This window comes from Jatropha curcas, chromosome 4 (genome assembly GCF_041381405.1).
Source record: "Jatropha curcas cultivar XTBG-Jc1 chromosome 4, XTBG_Jcur_1.0, whole genome shotgun sequence".
NCBI lineage: Eukaryota > Viridiplantae > Streptophyta > Magnoliopsida > Malpighiales > Euphorbiaceae > Jatropha > Jatropha curcas.
The window spans coordinates 16,652,984-16,666,321 of NC_143154.1; the positions used below are offsets into that span (position 1 = coordinate 16,652,984).

The window sequence follows — 13,338 nt, forward strand, 5'->3', positions numbered from 1 at the left end:
CCCTATTGTTAATTTAGAAATTATTTTATTTTAATTAAATTTTCTTTTAAAAATTATTTCAGGTGTTTATGCAAAGAAGATCAGGTAGGACTGAACCTTTAGTGTTTGATCCAGAAATTGAAAGAACTTATCGTAGGAACAACACTGCAAGAAGAGCACGTGAAATAAAACCCGAACAATAAGCAGACATGGTCAACGAAAGCGAAATAGAAGACGGACCTCCACTTCAACATTCGGTCCGCACCTTGCGAGACTACACAACACCTAATCTTAATGGGACAACCTCGAGTATTACAAGACCTCGGGTGGAAGCTAATAATTTTGAAATCAAACCCACAATTATCCAAATGCTTTCCACCTCAATCCAATATGGGGGTTTGCCTAGTGAAGATCCTAACACTCATATCACAAATTTCCTGAAAATTTGCGACACTTTCAAACAGAACGGTGTTTCTGAAGATGCCATAAAACTGAGACTTTTCCCTTTCACTCTTAGGGACAAAGCACGATCTTGGTTACAGTCATGCCCCGCTGGAAGTTTCACAACATAGGAAGAATTAGCCCAAAAGTTTTTAGCAAAATTCTTTCCATCTTTAAAGACCACAAAACTACGCAATGAGATAATGACATTTGCTCACCATGATCAAGAAAGCTTGTATGAAGTTTGGGAAAGATTCAAGGACTTGCTGAGAAAGTGCCCACATCACAGTTTGCCTAACTAGTTACAGGTACAAACTTTCTATAATGCATTATCTCCTAACATTAAAATCACTTTAGATGCAGCTGCTGTTGACGCGTAATTTTATGCCCCCACCTGACCCGATGATGATATGAGGATAAGGGATAAGGTTTCACGATTAACCAGAAGTGTTTAAACCAAAATCTGAATCAAATCGGCCCAAAGGAGCCTGGCCCACGTTAGGGTTGCGTCACGCAGCTACTACCTGCGTGACGGCACTCTTAGTTGTGTTTTCCCCGTAAACGTGAAATCGGTATTTGATTTTATTTGGTTTTTATTTTGTTTTGAAAAAGAGGTGATAAAACCTTTTGGATATGCGGTGCCGATAAATCGGTCTTATAAATCATTTTAGTTGCCACCCATTATTTCGGCAATGGGACCGTTTCCAATTTTATTTTATAAAAGTGACTTCATTTAACCCAATTTTATTTAAGGCCAAATTATTTGAAAGAAAACTGGTCAGGCGTACCGAGTACGATTCTAGGTAAGGGAATTAGGTACGTCGGCCCGTTGGAAGCCGACGCCCGAAAAATCGGCCTCTTTTAACCTACGATTTCTAATTGATTTTATTTTAGAAAAGCCAATTATTTAAACCCAACCCGAATAAATCGAATCGAGTTCCTATGTGGAAAATTATTTAATCGTCCCAAGTAAACTCATCCATTGCATTCATTCATAAATTAAACATCACATCCATCATTCATCCACCATACATATCAAATAAAATTAAAAGACCCGCTCTTGCCTTATGGTTAAAGGCGGGCCACAAACCGGATTTAATAATATAATCAAAAGGAGATAACAAATATTAAATCTCAAAATACCATAATCACAATAGATTAATTGACTTAATTTGATTAAAATTCAATTTACCCATTGTTGATTATTTCCTGGATTAAGCTTAGAAATTTATTTAATAAAGTGAAATTAAGGCAAAATAATAATAAAAAAAAAACCTGGAGCTGGAAGGCAGTTGCGTCACGCGGGTGTTCTATGGAAGAACAGTCGCGTGGCGCAACTCTTATCTTTTATTCTGGGATTTGCAATAGTTGCGTCACGCAGCTGTTCTATGAAGAATAGTCGCGTGACGGAACTCTGGTTATGGTCCTGTAGACTAGAACAGTTGCGTCACGCAGCTGTTCTATGAAGAACAGTCGCGTGACGGAGCTGTTCATGGTTCATTCAAAATATTCAGACATATTGATTATTTATTTACAGTGAAACGTTAAATACAAATATAAAACAAAATATAACTGAGCGCACGAACAGCTGTGTCACGCAGGTGGTCCAATCCGGGCTAAGGGCTTTTGGACGTGAACAGTCGCGTCACGCAGGTAGTAGCTACGTGACGCGGCTGCTCTGGTCCGCAACTACCTTTCAAACTACTCTTTTCTACGTGGTCTTTTTATTAAAAGCGATTAAAACGAACACAGGAATGTTCAACAATGGGCAAACTTACGTTTTATCAATAATAGGTCAACTAAACACTATGAAAATGAGATTTTTAAAAGATAGAATACTAGAAATGAAAAAGGAAAGTTAGAATCGTTACCTAGCCCTCAGATTTGAGGATTGCATACACTGGTATAATTTTTCACGATCCCAGAAGCGTGATCACCCAACTTTTTCACAAAAATAAATCGTTTTTCTTTTTTTTTTCTTTCTTTTCTCTCTTTTCCTCTTTTTGTCCTTTTTGTATTTTTTGATCTTAAACCTAGAATATCTATGACCTGATCTTCCTCAAGTTTACTCAGTTGAGTTCTTGAGGAAAAGCTCTGGTCGTTAATCCAAAACTTAATCTCAGAAGGTTATCTTTTCAGAGGAAATGAGAGCAAAAAATGTTCAAAAAAGAGTCCCATTTTTGCTGTAAAATGTAGTATTTATATGGCTAGGGAAACAGAGCAGTCGCGTCACGCGGGTACAAGCTGCGTGACGCACCCGTAAGCTTGCGTGACGCGACTTACTTTTCATACAGTTGCCGCGTATCCATACAAACAGTGCAGGCCGTTGCACGGGCGCGCGCCAGAGGTGTCAGCCCTGTTAGAGCTGCGTGGCGCTGCTAAGGGTGCCGTCACGCAGGTACTAGCTGCGTGACGCAACCCTAACCGGGTCAGGCTCCTTTGGGCGGTTTGATTCAATTTTTGGTTCAAACACTTCTGGTTTATCATGATACCTTATCCCTTGTCCTCATATCATCATCGGGTCAGGTGGAGGCATAAAATCACGCGTCAACAGTTTGCCTCCCATTTTATCATTAATTGTATAAACGATTAATGTTAAAGTGGTCTATTGACGCGTCTTTTATCAGGTAATCGTCTCCGAAGCTCGGTTTGATCAGCTTGGAAAGATGCTAAATCAATCATCTGATCACCTTCTAAGCTCAGTTTGATTGGCTTCGTCGGTTTCCATCCAACATGTGAATGACTTCAAAGCTCGGTTTGATCGACTTGGAAGACACCTTCGGGGCTCGGTTTGATCGGCTTGAAGGACTTTGAATGTTTGGTCACCTTCTCAGCTCAGTTTGATCGGCTTTGTCAGTTTCCATGGAATCTGAAGAGGCATCCTCGAAGCTCGGTTTGATCGGCTCGAAAGATGTTGATTTGATAACAAAGTCTTCGAAGCTCGGTTTGATCGGCTTGAAGAGCTTTGATCTGGCCACCTTCTCAACTCGGTTTGGTCGGCTTTGTCGGCTCCAGTCGGTTTAGAAAAGGCATCCTCGAGGCCCGGTTTGATCGGCTCGAAAGATGTCGGTTTTACCCTGGTCAACTTCGCAATTCATCATCATCGACCGGGGGGAAAATTTCAAACAGCTTCGCAATGCACCATCACTGTTTTGAAATTGTTCTGATTAACTTCGCAATGCACCATCACTAATCAGAAGGACCTATCGGCTTTGAAAAACCATCACCTGTTGGCCTGAAAAATTGTTCATAAAAAGAAAAGCAATATCCGTGTGCAAACGAACCTTGCCTTTTGTTAGAAAAATATTGGAACGCCATACGTTCCCCTGCAAAGATTCACATTAAGGCAAAAGGTTATATTTTTGCCCCCAGTCCGGAATTTCGGCCTAGGACCAAAAATATCCACTTTTAGCAAAAATTTCGGTATAAAAGATTTAACAAAAATTTGTTATCTACATTCCCAAGTATAACTTTTATGATATAGTGGTTGAAAGAAAACTTACCTGAGGGTAATTTGGCAATTTGATGCTCCTGCCCCCTGTGCGGTGAGTAGACAAAAATTACTGAAGTGTACGGGCCGTACATCGACGTCAAATTGTCGAAGTGGACCATTATAGGCTTTAAAATGAACCGCACGGGCTTGTTGGTCTCGGAAAGAGGTAACGGGCCCAATACTCTTCTTAGAAGAATGGGCTTGGAAGAATGGGCCTGGGCCCAACTTGCTCACTATAAGTAACGTCTATTCTTAATCGATTCAGTTTCACTTATCACAAACCCTAAGCAATTGAGAATTCTCTGAACTTTCAACCGAAAAGATGTCTCAAATTTCAGAAATCCCCGCTTCTGCTTACACCCCTGAGATGGAGGTTCTCGGGGCCCTACCCGATATTTCGACGTTCGATGGCAAACCGGTGCAGGTGAGCTGGAATCCATTGACCCCTGGGACACGACCGCTGCAGCTTCTGCCGTTGTCGGGTACGGAGTTCCCAGTCAGATATGAGACGAGCCGGATGCGCGACTTCCAATCCGAAGTAAGTAAAAAAAAATTTCTTTCAATTTTTGTTTTTTACTGCTTTTGATCCATAGTTGTAGCAATAGGACTACGTTTTGAAGTTTATGCCTGTGTCAACAGTCGCATCACGCAGGTAGGAGTTGCGTGGCGTGACTGTTCTTCCATGAACAGTTGCGTGACGCAGCTGTTCTTGAATGAACAGTTGCATAACACAACTGTTCGATGCGCCAGAAACCCTAGCTTGCCTTGAACCTTAGAATTGATCCTCTTTTATTGCATTAAAACTTGATTTGTTGACACTTGATTGTTGGTAGCTCTAGGCGACTTGATTTTGCTCTGAAAATTGTATGAAAACAACACAAACATAGTGAAATTAGGTTGAAATTGAATCACAGCGTACCTTCGACAGTTGCATCACGCAGCTGTTCTTTGGAAGAACAGTTGCGTGACGCGACTGTTCGTCAAAGAGTAGGAGTCTTGAACAGTTGCGTGACGCAGCTAGCGAGATGCGTGGCACGAGTGCTGAGATGCGCTACGCAGCCGTGCTTCTAGGTGCGCAACTTGGGCGAAGCTGCGTGACGTGGCCGTGTGGTCGCGTGACGCGGTTTTGTAGTTGCGTGACGCAGCTATGGTTCAAACCGTTTTTGGCCTTTTTCTCATTTTTCCTGCCATATAAGAATAAACAATTGTTAATATGTATTTATTGAAATTGAAAAATTTTTCTTACAAGTTAATCTGGGCAAGGCCCGCTCAGGTGGATTGGCCACTGATGCTTCCGCTTTCTGGGATTTACTGGACCCTCCTATGCGAGCCTGGGTCGTTGCTGCTGGGTTCGGGGATTACGCCGCAGGATTGCATCGCATCCAGCCTCGTTTCCCGCCCGCTATGCGATATGCATTGATGGAGCGGTGGAACGACTGCACACACACTTTTGTGTTCGGGTTCGGTGAGATGACCCTCACACCCGTTGATTATGCTGCGATCACTGGTCTACGTTTCACTAGCCCGGCTCCCCCACTAGATGCTCGGTATCAGACGGCCACTCTCGGGGCCCAGTTGGTCCGTTCCTTGCTCGGTGTCACCTCACAGACTCGGTACACCGTGTAGGGATGTATGTCCTACGAGATGGTCTTCCGGTTCTGGGCCGAGAGGATCAGGACCCGTTTGGAGGCTTGGAGGGAGTTGCCGGAGGAGGCCCGACCTGCGGCTCTTGGGTACACTCGGGAGGCGAGGGGCCAGACTGCTCGGTCCTTCTTGTTCTACATTATTTCATCCCAGCTGCTGTGCACCTCCTAGAATAAGGGAGATCCGACGGTGTTGGCATGTCTACGGGACCTGAGCCAGGTCGGGTCCTTCGACTGGGCCACACTCGGTTTGGCTTATCTCTATCACGGTCTGGATGTCTGGACCCGTGGTAGCGGTGAGTCGAACTGGCTGTTCATCCGGCCTCTGGAGGTAACATTCTTTCACTCTTCACCTTTTTATTCGTCATTCTCAACTATTCAACTAACTGATGTCATTTCTTTCTCTATTGCAGGTATGGTCCTATGAGTACTGTATCTACCCAGGCGGTCCGAGCGGTGACTCTCCGGTCGAGTCCAGGAGGATTCCTCGCTATTTGGCCCACTGCCATCATACTTATGCTAGTGGTGAGGATCCAGAGTACTGCAGAGCTTCCTTAATGATCGGGAGCTGTCCGATGTAAGTACACAGATACTCTGAACATTTAGCTTATCTTCTTTTTCCCTTTCTTATTTCAATGCACAACAAATACTGATTTCTTATTTTGTAGTTGTCCTTGACTCCATGGGATTGCAAGGCCCGGAGGACCTACCCGGGCCGGGAGGTGGCTGAGTTGCACACCCGATCGAGGCTGCTGATGCGCGGGTATTGGGCCGACCGGTACTTCCTAGGAGAGAGAGTCTTTGACACTCCGGTAGCTCCAGCACGGCGGAGGGTGCCTTAGGCCCCTCCTCGGCATATGTGTATGCTGGAGGGTTTGACCCGGGAGGACTTGGAGGTAGAGTACAGAGGCTTCTCGGCGAACGATTTCTTGTCCGCCGGTGACTTTCCCTCTTACTTCGCCTCTCGGATGCAGGCGCGGCTTCCCGAGGTCCTCGAGTAAACCCAGGTAACTCATCTGATCTTCTGCCTTATTTACTGTTATTACTATTTTCACTGTTTCAAACCACTGATGCCATTATTTTCTCTGTAACTTAATGCAAGAGCAGAAGACGCACAAGACTGCGGCTCACTACCGAGCTGAGGCAGCGGCTGAGGCAGGTGGCGCGGCGGCCCCGGCTGGACCGACCGGTGTAGTACTGGGTGACGTGCCGTTCCCACTTGGTATAGAGGTAGTGCTGGATCTCGGTCTAGGCCTTGGATCTGGCATCATCATCCCTGCTGATCTTCGGCAGGCTCCTCCTCCAGTGCAGCTGGACCCTGAGCACACTACACATGTAAGTTATAAACCGAATTTACAAAGTTAGAAGTATTTTACCTGAGTAGTCTTTTAATGGATGTTCCTTGTTTGCAGGTGCCGACCCAGAGATATCAGGAGATCTGCCAGCGGTTCAGGTTTGCCCGATCCTACATTGGTCGGCTCTACTCCGAGCGGCACGAGTTGGTATGAACTTTACACATATCTACCTTTTTTGCTTCTTATTATTTGGTAAACTTTCTTACACATGTCCGCTTTTGCAGGAGCTGGAGAACGGGAGGTTGCGGAGGCATCAGTCTCGCCAGTCCAGCGCTGTGAGTCGACTCCAGGCAGAGGTGGAGCGGCTTCGGAGGAAGCTGGAAGTTGAGGGCATCCCCCTCGATTCTTCTGATGAGGATGAGGACGGCTCTTCCGATGAGGTGCCACTGTCTCCATCTCCTTCGGTTGCCGCTGGTCCTAGCCGTAGGCGGCAGTAGTCCTGCTGCACGTCTCAGCCATTTTTGAACATCTTGAACATTCAGTAGTGTTAAATTATTTTTTGGATGGTTGTACAGTTATTTATTTTTATTTTCTTTTCATGGTATTATTTACACACATTTTTTTTATACTGTTGTATGTGTTTATATTTTACAACTGCGAAGTCTTGTTCCTGCAAAAAATAAAACACAAATACAAAAATACGAAAAAGAGGACGGTGTTCCGTTTGTTTGCAAAAACGGTGCACCTTGTTAGTGGTCCATGGACCGATTTATTATAAATAAAATGAATGAAATAAAATGAAATAAAGAAAGAATAAAATAATGGACTTAAAACGAAATACTACAAAAATCAATCACCAAACAACAGTGGATCGTATCACTTACCTGACATGGCGATTAACGCAGTCATAAAGATTCAACCTCCTCATTGTACAAATCGTCCTTCTTATTGATTAGTGCGGCTTTAAATGCTCACCAACCCAAGTAGTCCATACATGAATGTCTTTTCAACTACTCTTGACAGTGGGCATTAAGTCGAGTGATGACAATGCTTCACTCACCGGTCCCTTTACCCTACTATAAATGGGCGTTTCATTTCACTTTTCCTTTGCATCCAATCATTCAAAGTAGATCAATTTCTTAGATAATCCCTTTTTCATGGCCTTCAGAAGCCAAGTCTCATCCTTCGTCCAATCCATCTCTGATGACTTGTGGCAGATTCCCCCTATGGATCAACTTGCTTGGTTAAGGTATTTTAAAGACCTAAAACCTAACCATGGCTTCTTATCTTGGCTCGTTACTCATTTTAATCCGAACATCATGGTATTCCGGTTTGACGACTCTGAAGTGACTCCGACCTACGAAGAAATGTGTGTCGTGATGGATCATCATCCTGAACAAAATGAAACCCCAGCCTTGCCCCCAGGTCCTAGGTATAATATAGCTGAGATTATGGCCTTATGTCCGGTTTATTTCCCTGATGGCATAGACACGGACCAGGGTCTACCTTTAGAGCCCTTTCTCAACAAGGTTCTGTCCATGAATGTGGATCCTTCTTGGATTCGAGCTTGTTGCTTCTTGTTGCTGAATGTATATGCCCTGAAGAACCGTCAACCCGAAATTGGAGATTTTCAACTTCTGACAGTAGTTCGTGACATGCAGCTGTACCGTCGTACTGTCTTCATGATGATCATGGGAGAAACGATGTGCTGGGTGAGGGATATTGCCCTTCATATCACCAATTTCAATATTCATCATTGCGGTTGTCCAATATTGCTGCAGGCCTGGGCTTTAGACAAGTTAAGTTTGCTTCTTCCGGTCCCTGCTCGTTTGATTCCAACCTATGGTCCTGCCAACTTTCAGTCTCAGACTCGAGGACACTTCGACTTTGGGGATAACCCCACAATTCGGTGGATTTGTCCCTGGTGGAGAATCAGGTTGGTTACTATTGGGAGCGAGAGCCTTAATTATGTGCTGTATGCTAGTCTAGACCGTTCCGTGGCCTATTTCCCCGACAGGATCAGCCGTCAATACGGTATGATACAGCGCGTTCCTAGAGTCCATAACTTCGAAAGCGGTCTAATAACATCACATCTGTTGACCAGTTTGGCTGACCGTTGGCGAAATCGAAACACTGTGTATTTAGATGAAGGAACGATGCAGGATGCCGTGACACCCGCATATGTCAACTGGTTCTTTACCCCACAATGATGTCGTGCCCTGTGAGGGCTCGCCCTTGCTGATAGACCCTACTAGAATAAGTCGTTATCTTTTCTTTTCCTTTTGTACCCAGGTCATGAGCTTTTATTTAAATGTATCTGCTTTTCTTTCAATTAATGATCTCGATGATCCTGTCTTTATTAATTTCTGCTTCCTGCACACATGAATCAGCAACATACAACAAACTTTTTTCTTCGGAATTATTTGTTGTGTTAGTTATTTGGGCCTCCTACCCTTGGATTAATAAATGAAAACTCATAAAGTAAAAGTTATTTTACAAAAACAAAAGCTTACGCTTGGAAACAACAAAGAATGGAGTGATTATTTTATTACCTGCACGAATCAAACAAAAATGACAAATGTAACTCCTTTATGTATGCATGAACCTATGTAAGCGCTAAGGTTTATTCGTGGTTTTATATTGATCTTTCTAGGGAAATCACTGAGAAAATGGTGCTCGTCCCTCTGATCAACGTCTTAAAAGAGTTCATTATTTAAGCAGGGCCAACAGTCGGAACATCTTAGCTCAAATGAGTTAATCTTGGATCAATTAAGCAGAGAGGAAGGTTTTGCATCCTTCGATCATAACCCTGGAACAGGAAGAAAAGTTTTGACTTTCAAATCTTTTATTGATCTTTCTTCTTTTCAACATTATACAGAAGTAAAGAAAGTGTATTCTAATACAATGGTCATTTACTCTAACTACTCGATTTCCTATTCTCCTTCAAGTCGGGTTGATGGCATTGAGTAACCAATCACACATTTATCACGAACGCATGGCATGAGTTCTGCATTTAAACTAAGCACCACGCGTTGATCTTGAAAATATATTTTATATATTTTATTTTCTATGCTCTAACTTTTGCCTAGGCCGCCCTTTCGGGTTTTCAACCTAGCGAGCTTAATTTTTGCCTAAGCCGCCCTTTCGGGTTTTCAACTTAGCTAAAGATTTTTCTTTTTTCGAAATCATCATTTCAGACGTAGAATCTTTTCATTTGGTCTTGATTGACGATTCGATTGACAGGTTCTCCTTCCATAGTGACCAATTCAGCGGCGCCTTTTGCTAATAATTTGTGGACTCTGAACGGTCCATGCCAGTTGGGTTTAAATTTCCCACCAGGGTGATTCTGGGCTTCGTGATCCAATAATCTGATCAAAACCAGATCTCCGTTCCTTACTGCCCTTGGATGTACTCGTTTATTGTAGAAAGGAGCAATTCTTCTTTTTCTCATTTGATCCTGGAATCGAGCATTCAGTCATTTCCCGTCTAAGAACGCCAGATCTTCATATCTCTTCTTGACCCATTCCTCTTCGGTCAGACCAGCTTCTACCAAAACCCTGAGAGACTTCTTTTCGAGCTCTATCGGTAACACTGCCTCCATTCTGTATACAAGTTCGAAAGGAGAAGCTCCGTTTACTGATTTGAATGTAGTGCGATGCCCCCAGAGCGCGAAAGGAAGTTTCTCAGCCCAGCTTCTGTACCTTTCACACATCTTTGACAGGATTCTTTTGATCTCCTTATTCGCAGCTTCTACTGTACCATTAGCCTGAGGGCGATAAGGAGAAGAATGGTGATGCTCAACCTTGTATCTATAAAGCAATTGGCCAACATCTGCCTAAAAATGAGAGCCATTATCTGTAACTATGTGATGGGGAACACCATAGCGACAGAAAATGTTCTGTTCAATGAATCTAGCCACATGTTTGGCGGTTAAGGTTTTGTCAGATTGAGCCTCAATCCATCTAGAGAAGTAGTCGACTGCAACCAATATATATTGATGGCCGTTGGATGCTGTTGGTGAAATTTTGCCGATGATGTCTATAGCCCATGCAGAAAAAGGCCAAGAAGGAGTTTTCGGATGGAGTTCAACAGCAGGTAAGTGGCTTTTATTGTCGTGATATTGACAAGCTTTGTAATGACGCACATACTGAACACAGTCACCTTCCATCTGCACCCAGAAATAACCCTGCCTCATGATTTTTCTTGCTAGGCTCATGCCGCTTAGGTGAGTACCGCAGACTCCTTCATGCACCTTCCTCATTATGTCTTCTCCTTCTTTCTTGCTCATACATCTCAGCAACATTCCATCCCAAGCTCTTCTGTAGAGTTCACCATCGGCTAGAACATAATTCAGAGCCATTTTCCTGAGAACTGCACGGTCTTCTTTCGTAGCATTATCGAAAAAAGTACCGTCTTTCATGTACCTCAGGATATCCGTGAACCATGGTTCTTCCTCCGATTCTATCTGGTTCACAAAATGTTCTTTATAACACGGAATATTGGCTGTGGTAATGATAAATGGCTTCTTCGGAACTTTACTCAAATCTTGCCAAGCCGATGCTAAGTTTGCCAAGGCGTCTGGAATTCTGTTATAGGTTCTTCCTATGTGAGTGAAAGTGATCTTGTCGAATAGTGCTGCCTTTTTTAACAAGTACTCGACATAGGGCTTTAATCTTTCTTCTTCTACTTTCCATCTCTCGTTAGCATGTTCAATAACCAATAACGAATCTCCTATTACTTCGACTTCCTTAGCACCGGATGCAAGGAGAGCTTCCATCCCCATGATGCATGCTTCATATTCTGCCATATTATTAGTGACCGGGAACAACAACCACTTGCACATCGTGGTAACCTCGCCATTAGGTGCTTCAATTACGATACCAGCTCCGGCTCCATTTCTCTTGGCTGATCCATCAAAATACAATCTCCAAGCTCCTGTTTCGATGCATAGTAGGTACTCATCCGGAAACTCCAATTCCCAAGGTTCATCACTTGCAATTGGATTTTCTGCCATGAATTCTGCTACAGCTCGACCTTTAACCGTTTTCTTTGTTACAAAGTCCGCATCCACACTAGACATCTAAACCAACCATTTAGACAACCGTCCCTATAGAGTAGGCATTTTCTGTAAATACTTCAGAGGATCAATTTTGGAGACAAAAGTGACCTTGAAGGAATCAAAATAAGGCCGCAACTTCTTTATCGACCATACTACTGCCATGCATGTTTTCTCCACCAAGTTGTACTTCTCCTCTATAGGCAGTAGTTTCTTACTAATGTAATAAATGGCCTTTTCTACTCCAACGGCGTCCAGCTGTACCAACATTGCTCCAATTCCTGCATCTTCTACAGATAGATACAAGATTAGAGGTTCTCCTTGCCTTAGTGAACTGAGTATTGGTGGATTCATCAAGTATTTCTTTATGTGGTCAAAGGCCTTCTGGCAGTCCTCATTCCACTTGACTGGCTGATTCTTCTTCAGTAGCTTGAAAATTGGTGCACAGGTGATGGATAACCTCGAAACGAACCTGCTAATGTACTGGATCTTACCTAGGAAGCTTCTCACCTGACGTTCTGTCCTTGGCGGTTCCATGTCCTGAATGGCTTTTATTTTGTCGGGGTCAACCTCAATCCCATTAGGTCCTACAACGAAACCTAACAACTTCCCCTTTGTTACTCCGAATATGAACTTCTTGGGATTGAGCCTCAAGTTGTACTGCTTGACCCGTGCGAAGAACTTTTCCAACATCTCTGCATGTTCTTCCTGTGTCTTTGTCATGATCACCATGTCGTCCACATATACTTCTAACCCTTTATGGATCATATCATGAAACAGAGTGGTAGCCATTCTCTGGTATGTTGCCCCGGCATTCTTCAGTCCAAATGGCATCACCCTATAGCAAAAGGTTCCGAAGTCTGTGGTGAAAGCCGTCTTGTGCTTGTCCACTAGGGCCATCAGTATTTGGTTGTATCCGGAGAATCCATCCATGATAGAATAACATCCCATTCCGGCAGCTCTGTCGATTAAAACATCTATGTGCGGAAGTGGAAAGTCATCTTTAGGTGAGGCTTTATTCAAGTCTCTATAATCGACATAGACCCTTATCCTCCCATCTTTCTTCAGTACCGGGACTATATTCGCCAACCATTCCGGATAATGAACTACTTCTAAGAATCCTGCATCCAACTGCTTCTGGACTTCCGATTTGATCTTGTCTTGCCATTCTGGTCTGACCCTTCTCCTTTTCTGCTTTACCGGCTTAACACTCAAATCAGTAGGAATGAAGTGCTCTGTTATTGATCTATCGATCCATGGCATGTCTGCATAGCTCCAGGCAAATACCTCTGAATTTTCTTGATACATTCTTGAAGATCTTGTCTGAGCTCAGGTTTAAAGTCTGATCCGATTTCGATTATTTTAGGATCGTCAATGGTGCTTAGGTTAAATGCAAAATGATGCAATGCATTTATGTCAAATATGCGAGTG

The 13,338-nt window shown here is 43.4% G+C and overlaps 1 non-coding gene across 1 annotated transcript; it reads right to left on the bottom strand.

Moving 5' to 3' along the window:
• Positions 1-605: 605 nt before the first annotated feature.
• LOC149496897 (small nucleolar RNA R71) lies at positions 606-712 on the bottom strand. The gene has a single exon (XR_016320744.1). It is a non-coding gene; the product is annotated as a small nucleolar RNA R71 (small nucleolar RNA).
• Between the last annotated feature and the right edge of the window lie 12,626 nt (positions 713-13,338).